Source organism: Hippopotamus amphibius, chromosome 11 (assembly GCF_030028045.1).
Source record: "Hippopotamus amphibius kiboko isolate mHipAmp2 chromosome 11, mHipAmp2.hap2, whole genome shotgun sequence".
NCBI lineage: Eukaryota > Metazoa > Chordata > Mammalia > Artiodactyla > Hippopotamidae > Hippopotamus > Hippopotamus amphibius.
In genome coordinates this window covers 27184980-27192921 of record NC_080196.1, presented here as the reverse complement: position 1 = coordinate 27192921, position 7942 = coordinate 27184980, and positions in this window count along the sequence as shown.

The following is a 7942-nucleotide window of genomic DNA, read 5'->3' as shown; positions in this document are numbered from 1 at the left end:
TTTGGTAAAATGATTCCCTGCAATAGCTTGAGAGGCAGGTATCATACCTAGAGGTCCAATAAGAGCTTAGAGGAGGAAACTGGAAAACAGAATGTCAGCTATGTGTGTTGGAGGCTATTGTCTGCATTTGGCAAGGAAACACAAGGAAGACATGAGCTCAGGAAAGAGTCAGCAGGTTTGCAAACAAAAATGAAAGAGAACGAAGAGAGTCCAGAAATTCAGAGCCTTGCAAGTTTGGGGGGGAAAATGACTCTTTCTATCCACCCCAAAGCAAAAGATACAATTGGAAAAGCCTTTTAGGTAGAAATGCCCAGGAAAACCTTCCAACCAAACACATTTCCTACACGCAAGAATCAGCATGAAGTATCTGGAGATCTCTTTACATAGGTAAAAAGGCTCCAAAAAAAACAGTGTAAGGGTAGAGTTCTAATAATCTATCATTAAATCAAGAGGGAGAGTTATAGGAATGAAAGAGCAAAGAGATAGAGATGTTCTGGGAATTAAGCCACAAAAAGAACTGACTTAAATAAGTTCACCAACTTTTTGAGATAGTTCTCAAAATTAATCACGAACCAAACCTCAGCCCCTTAACCATCTAGAAGCAGGAACTAAGCCCCAAGGAAGGTATACTTGCCATCACTATTTCAGATGTGGCCAAAGAGATTATTGGGAAAAAAACCTCCCAGGGGAGTGGAGCTCACCTCTCAGGTGAGCTCCCCTCAAAAAGCAGAATCAGTGTTTGATCAAAGAACATTCCATAGGCCCTGGCTATGGGATCCCCACAATGTTAGCCAAGCAGGATTTCGAGGTTGGAACAGATCAAAACGACTGCATGCATCTCCCATTCTTTCTCGCTCTAAAGGAAGTGTTTTATCCTAGTCTAAAATGACTGAGGGAGACAGTAAATAATTTAACAGGCTTTTTTGCTTACTTTCACTTTTTATCAGAGCTCTGACTCCTCTTTAAAATAGTCAGTTAAACAATGTTATCATATAACAGGTTTAAAGGATATTTATAAAGAATTAAATGCAAAAAGTAAATTATCACTATCTTATTATCAGTACCATAGCATTCACTTATTCACCAAATAAAAGCTATTAGTATATAATTTACTTTAACTCCAGTCTTTTTTTAATTTTTATTTTATTTATTTATTTTATTTTTTACTTATTGGGTCTTCATTGCTGCATGTGGACTTTAGTTGCAGAGAGCAGGGATTAGTCTTCATTGCAGTGCACAAGCTTCTTATTGCAGTATCTTCTCTTGCTGCAGAGCATGGGCTCTAGGTGTAAGGGCTTCAGTAGTTGCGGCATGTGGGCTCAATAGTTGTTGCTCAAGGGCTCTAGAGCACAGGCTCAGTAGTTGTGGCGCATGGGCTTAGCTGCTCCGTGGCATGTGGGATCTTCCTGGAACAGGGCTCAAACCCGTGTCCCCTGCATTGGCAGGCGGATTCTTAACCATTGCGCCACCAGGGAAGGCCCAACTCCAGTTTTATTTTCTAAATGAAATTAAAACACTCCTTTCTAATTTCCCTGAAGCACTGATTTATTTACGTTAGATTCAGACCCTCTGAATATGGGTTAAAACATTAGGTCAGAATGGCCTCAAAGCATTATGGCTTTTATTCCCAACCTTCAAGCATCTTGCAGCTCTTCTCCTCATCAAGCACAAAATTTCTTCCTCCTCTTAGGCTATTCAAACTAATTAAATATATGATTTATTTGCCCTTTCAGTCCCTAGATCATTTAGAAGGTCCATGTCCCATTCCCTTTCATAACCCTACTTCTCCGTCCCCTACTGAAGAAAAAGCATGGAGCATCCCTGTAACTATAAAGCCACAGACCCTACAAACTCCACATAATCCTTTTTCTCCCCCTTTTAATACAAAAGTTTGTTTCCAGTTTCAAGATTCTTTGCATCCATTAATTAATTTTTACCTATTTGTTTGAGTCAAATATTCAAACCCATTATGTACTTAATAGAACCTCCATGAAGTCACACTCCATAGTAACCAATTCTGTTTTTTTAAAGGTCAACATATTCCCACTGTGAAAACATTTTCAAGAACAAAACAGCTTTCCTTTTGGTTTAAAAATCAGAGTTTATGACAATGATTATTTTTCAGATGAAAATACTGTGCCAGGGTCTTTATATGGTAATGTTTATGGGCATAGGAATTACTTGGGGCTTAGACACAGAAGGCTTCCTCCTCAATCTCTGTCTCTGTCTCTCTCTCCCTCTCCCACCCTCCCTCCTTCCCTCCCTCCTTGGGTGTGTGTTGGGGGGAGTGTATCTATTGCCTGAAAAACAGTACAATTCCTGATCTTCAGATGAAAAGGTGAAGAATCTATGAAAGAGTTACAAGGGACAGAGATGAAGGGGAGAGGTTTGGAGGCAAAAGCTGAAAAAGAAGAAAAGTAAGGGGTTGGGGGAAGACTTAGGGAAGGAGTTTCCCAGAGCGCTGCGTGAGAACCCTGGATGGAATAGGGTTGAGGTCACTGAGAAAGTGTCAGATCGAATGAGGGACGCCTCAATTTTGAATCTATCCTATGGACCGAGGAGCTTTTTGCACCAGAGTTTTATCTCCTTGTTAACAAAAACACCATTTATTAAATGCCCACTCTGCTCGTCACTGTGCTGGGTACTTAACATGGATAAGAAGAAAAATAAAAGTACTGTCTGAAAAAGAAGAAAATCATCATCACAGTTTCCTCCATCCAGGAGTACTATGAACTTTATGTTAAACCAAATGGACTTCTGTTTTGGAGAGAACTTACCTTGGACCTTTTTGGAAGTGCAAAGATAGAGCCTATCTCCATCCAGGGTAAACACAGAGAGGGAAGTTCTATTCTTCCAGGGTAGAAAGAGAGAAGGAAATCGCTACACATACAAAGAACAGTAACTTGAGTTATTACCCGAGAGAAGAGAAGTGGAGAAAGAGGATAGAAACTTCAGTTGCTGATAAAGCAAGGGAACTTTAGAGAGTCATGAGCCTAGTATTCAAATTGTTTCCATGTCTACATTGTGCCTTAATTCTCTAGCAGTATTTCCACGCCTAAAATAAAATTCTTTACGTGCAAAGAAAGATGTCCACACAGCAGCAAAGTGATGTGGAGAGAGAAGGCAGCCCCAGGAGAGGAGGCGGCAGAAGGGGGTCAACAAGAATTTGGAATGAGAAAGTAAGCACCAGCCCCCAGCCCCACCCTCTAGCTTGCTAGAACCTAGGAGCTTGTTAAAAAGGCAACATCTCAGCTGATGGATGTTAACCGCACAATCGTGGTGATCACTTCACGGTATATACAAATATCGAATCATCTTTTTATACCTGAAATTAACATAATATGTTGATTATATCTCAATTTAAAAAAAAGAAAAAGTAGCAGAGTTTACATTAGAAGAAAATAGATAATGCGTATATGAAAAAAACAGTTTAACCTCAAAAGCAATCAAAGTAATGAAAATTAAAATAGAATTCCATATTTAGTCTATCACACTGGCATAGATTGTGAAACATGCAATATTAACAGGATAATTGGGAAAGGGCGCACTTTCAGGTATTACAGCTGGGAATGTATTGGTACTACTTTGTGTAGGGTATTTAGTAATATGAAGCAAAAACCTTAACAAATGTTCTACCCCTGGGAATTGTTCTAAAGAAATAAAGAAGTACCCCCAAAATCCACATACAAGGATATTCAGTGAGGGAAAACTGAAAACACCCTGGATTTCTAACAGTAGAATAATAGTTCAGTGGTCGTTAACATGTATATATGATAAAAGCTATGTAGCCACTAGAAATTGTTTTCCCAGAAAATTTAATAACTAAAAATGTCTTTCTTGTAACAGTTTGTGAAAACATTAAGATACAGTTCTTCATATAAAGCATGACATTTCTTTGATGTAGATACAAACATACAACATACATGTATATATATATTTGTGTGTGTGTATATAGGTAAATGTATGCTCAGAAAAAAGAGCCTGAAGATATATGCAAAAAATAAATGTAGAATCTCGGGCCCTCACCCTAAACCTATTGACTCACACCCTGCCTTTTTAAGAGATTTCCAAGCGATTCTCATCACATGAAAGTCTGGGATGCACTGCTTTAGGGAACATTAAAGAAAGTGCAGGATTTCCCTTAAAATTACAGTGGGGCTCATTAGACACATTCCATTTCCTAAAGCTGAAAAATTGAGTCAAGTACCCTTGAAAAATGACTGGGATAAGAAAATCAGAGCCTTAAATCTCAGAGCTGCACTCCCTCAAAGCTAAGAACCGTACACCTCTTCTCCTACTCTGGAAGCTTCCTCAGCAAGGATGGAGATGGAGAGACCAGGAAACTGAGTTTCTTTCATGTCGAAATTCAGCAGCAGCTGCTTTGGGTTGACCTGATCGAGCCACCCACAGGCGAGCTACAGGCAACTCAGGGTTTCGTGCAGACTTTCACTTACTCAGCAGCCAAGCTATTCGATAATTTCCTGCATCGAGGTGAATGGAATTAGTCAACTGAATACCAGAGCACCATGCCCGGGGAAAGCCCAAGTGGGTGTCTGTCAAATGCTGTCGAATGTTCCTGGCTTCCTCCCACCAAAATTTCTCCTCAGCTGTTTCTAGCATGGTCATACAAGAACCAGGGACCAGCAACGTTTGCTCCTGGACTTTCCCCCAGTCCCATGCTGACAACCCACAAAGTTCTGGGGTGGTGAACAGGGGTGGGGGGTCTTGCCCCAGAAAGATGATGTTGCACTCCACTTTTGCATCTGTGTTGGATGGCCAATTCCTTAGACATTGGCCTAAATCTAATGCATGGCCCCAACTAGTTTGTTAAAAGAAGTCACCTTCCCAAAACTTCCACATGAAAGAAATTTATTTTCCAGCTTCTGCTCCACAAAATGTGTCATATTTCTAAGCCCTCATCCTCTTCAAGCTAAGTCCTCTTTCCTGGAAAGATCATTTCAGTTCTTCTGCTCATTTAAGCTCTACCCAAACTTCTGGACACCTTCTCAAAATCCATCTCCTCTGATCCAAAACCCACTTGTGTCTGTCCCTCTTCTGAACTCTTCGCCTGCTCTCAAGGGATTTCATTTAGTAATTACTAGAGACAACTCTTCTACTGTGCACTTGAACGGCTATTTGTATGTGCTTTGGTTTTTTAAGTTTTCAAGTGTTTGTTCCTAATCTGCTCTCTGGATCTTAAACTCTTTAGAGGAGACCCCCTGGGATATGACTCTGCATGCCCATATCCCAGCAAGTACACTACCCATGCCTGGTGCTCAGTGAATACTTACTCACTTGATTTAATTTGATGTCTATACTAGTTAATTTCTTCTACCACCCATTTTCTTGCTAATGAGGAGGATCAGAATATGCCACCACAAAAGATGCCACTTTGGCATAAGGATTAATTTGAGCTGAAGGCAATTCAGAAACATCAGACTCAGGGAAAACTCTCTGCCCTCTCCCTTTCTGTCTAAAGACCAGGCATAAATTTCCCTTTGGAAAGGTAATAAAATTTTCCATTTGTAGAGGAAGTTTACATATTAGAAAGGGGGACAGCTCTTACGAATGGAAAAGGCACCAACTTGAGTCAGCATAAAAAACACTACTAAATAACCCTTCTCTCTGATTGGCTTCCCCCATATACTTACCTTTCCACACTCTACTTCCCCTAGAAATTCAATACTCCCTCCTTTGTCTAGTTATCTCTCCACAATTTATGACTCTTTGTTAAAATGACATCTAAGCCACTGAGTCTAACTGCTTCTTTGAATCTTCACTTCTTTTCTACAAAGGTCTCTGTGTGCACACATAGTAAATTCTTTCTCTGGCAATCTGTTTTTGTCTGTTTAATTTGCAGGCTCCCAGATCTGAACCCAAGAGGGTAGAGGAGAAAGTTTTTCCTCTCCTTCTTTACTTTCAATTCCTAATAGATCAGATGACTTACAAAAAAATCTTAAAGGGGGATATTTTGGAAAAAAGAAAACTTACAGACACAGAACATTATTTTCAAGTATTTAGAAAATTTTTTAAAGGGAGAGGGATTGGAGAGTCACCAGAAAGTCACACTAACGCTTAATAAACATCTGGTAGTGCCATTCCAGAGAGGAATGATGCACCAGGGGCTTCTGTTGGAACTGGACCATCTCCAGGTTCTTCCAACTTTGGGATTCTATGAAAATAAAACAAAAATTTTAAAGTATTGATATTTTAATTAAAAACACCCACAATCTCAGTCTTGGGAGTAGCGGTGTGTGGGAGTGCATACGTATGTGTGTTTTTGTGTGTGCACATAATGGAGGGTCGGGAGTAACGTACCTTCAGTGTTTTCCTCGTTATCTGGAAAGCAATTGCATGACTCAATTCGGATAATTCTATGTCATCACTTCATGTTTCCCATGAAAATACAGGCTAAGAAGAGAATAAAATGGAGAAGAGGAGGACCAGAGAGAAGGCAATGAGACAACCACACTTCTGAGAAATGTGTCACTTTCACTCCTGCGTGACTCAGGATGACGCATGAATCTCGGGCTCTCCTAGTGTTCCTAGAAACGCTGTAGAACGACAGGATGAAAGGTGTTTCCTGTGAGAGACAGTTCTTCATCTTTGCTGAGAAGGTGAAGGATGCATGAAGGAGAGGGTGAAGGAAAAGGAAATCAAGAGAGAGAAGAGAGGAGGGACCAGGAAAGGAAAGGGGAAGGGGCGGGGCAGACAGCAAGTGCTCCCAGTGGGCGGGGCTCATCCCAGCGCAGCGCTGCTGAGTTTGTCCAGCCGGAGACCAAAGGGAGGTGACGGGGAAAGGACATGCAGGCAAAACGAGGACTCTGAGTATGTTCTTGGCCTTGCAGACCTGAGCACTTATCTAAACTGGAGAGACAGCTTCCTGTAAGTTGAACACGACCATGTCCATCACGCAGGTTTTATGCCAGGCAAGGAACCAGAGGAGACCACACTACTGACTTTCCTATCCTGTGACCCTCTCACACCATACAGGGGTCCAGAGCATCCCTTCACCTAGCACCCAGGTTAGATTAGCCACTAAGGCAGGAGAGATGACTCTTTATCTTTGCTTTCTGACTCTATCATGGCTTCCAGGGGTAATCTCGTCCAACCCTCTTGCTGATGAGGGCATTGGATGGCTTTCCTACCCATACACCAGGCAGGGGGGTCTTGCCTGGACCCAGGCTTCTTGACTCCCCCCTAGTCTCCACCTGAAAATAAAGGGATCCCTCCCTCCAGCTCTTCCAGCGCCATTTTTCTCTTTAACAAAAAGCTGCCAGGGGAGGAAAATAATTATAATATTAATAGCCTTACATTGTAGAGAAAGCCATACAGCTTACAAAGCATTTTCATATACACTATTTTATTTGATGTACACAACAAACCCACAGTTTAGGAAACAGGGACTTCCCTGGTGGCGCAGTGGTTAAGAATCCGCCTGCCAACGCAGGGGACACGGGTTCGAGCCTTGATCTGGGAAGATCCCACATGTCCTGGAGCAACTAAGCCCATGAGCCACAGCTACTGAGCCCACGTGCCTCAGCTACTGAAGCCTGAGTGCCTAGAGCCCATGCTCCGCAGCAAGAGAAGCCACTGCAATGAGGAGCCACTGCAATGAGGAGCCTGCGCACTGCAACGAAGAGTAGCCCCCGCTCTCCGCAACTAGAGAAAGCCCGTACAGCAATGAAGACCCAACACAGCCAATAAATCAAATTCGTATATTAAAAAAAAAAAAAGAAATTGAGACTTACAGAGTGCATGGGAACTGTCCGAAGCCACACAGCTATTAAATAGCAGAGCTGAAATTCAAACCCAGGGCTTTGATTCTGAGGCCAGAGAAGGAAAAATAACTTTCTCCAGATGCAGGCTGGAGAAAATTTGAAACACAGGCACCCAGGGCATGGTGGAGAGTGAGGGGTTGTCAGAGGGCCAGACTTGCAGG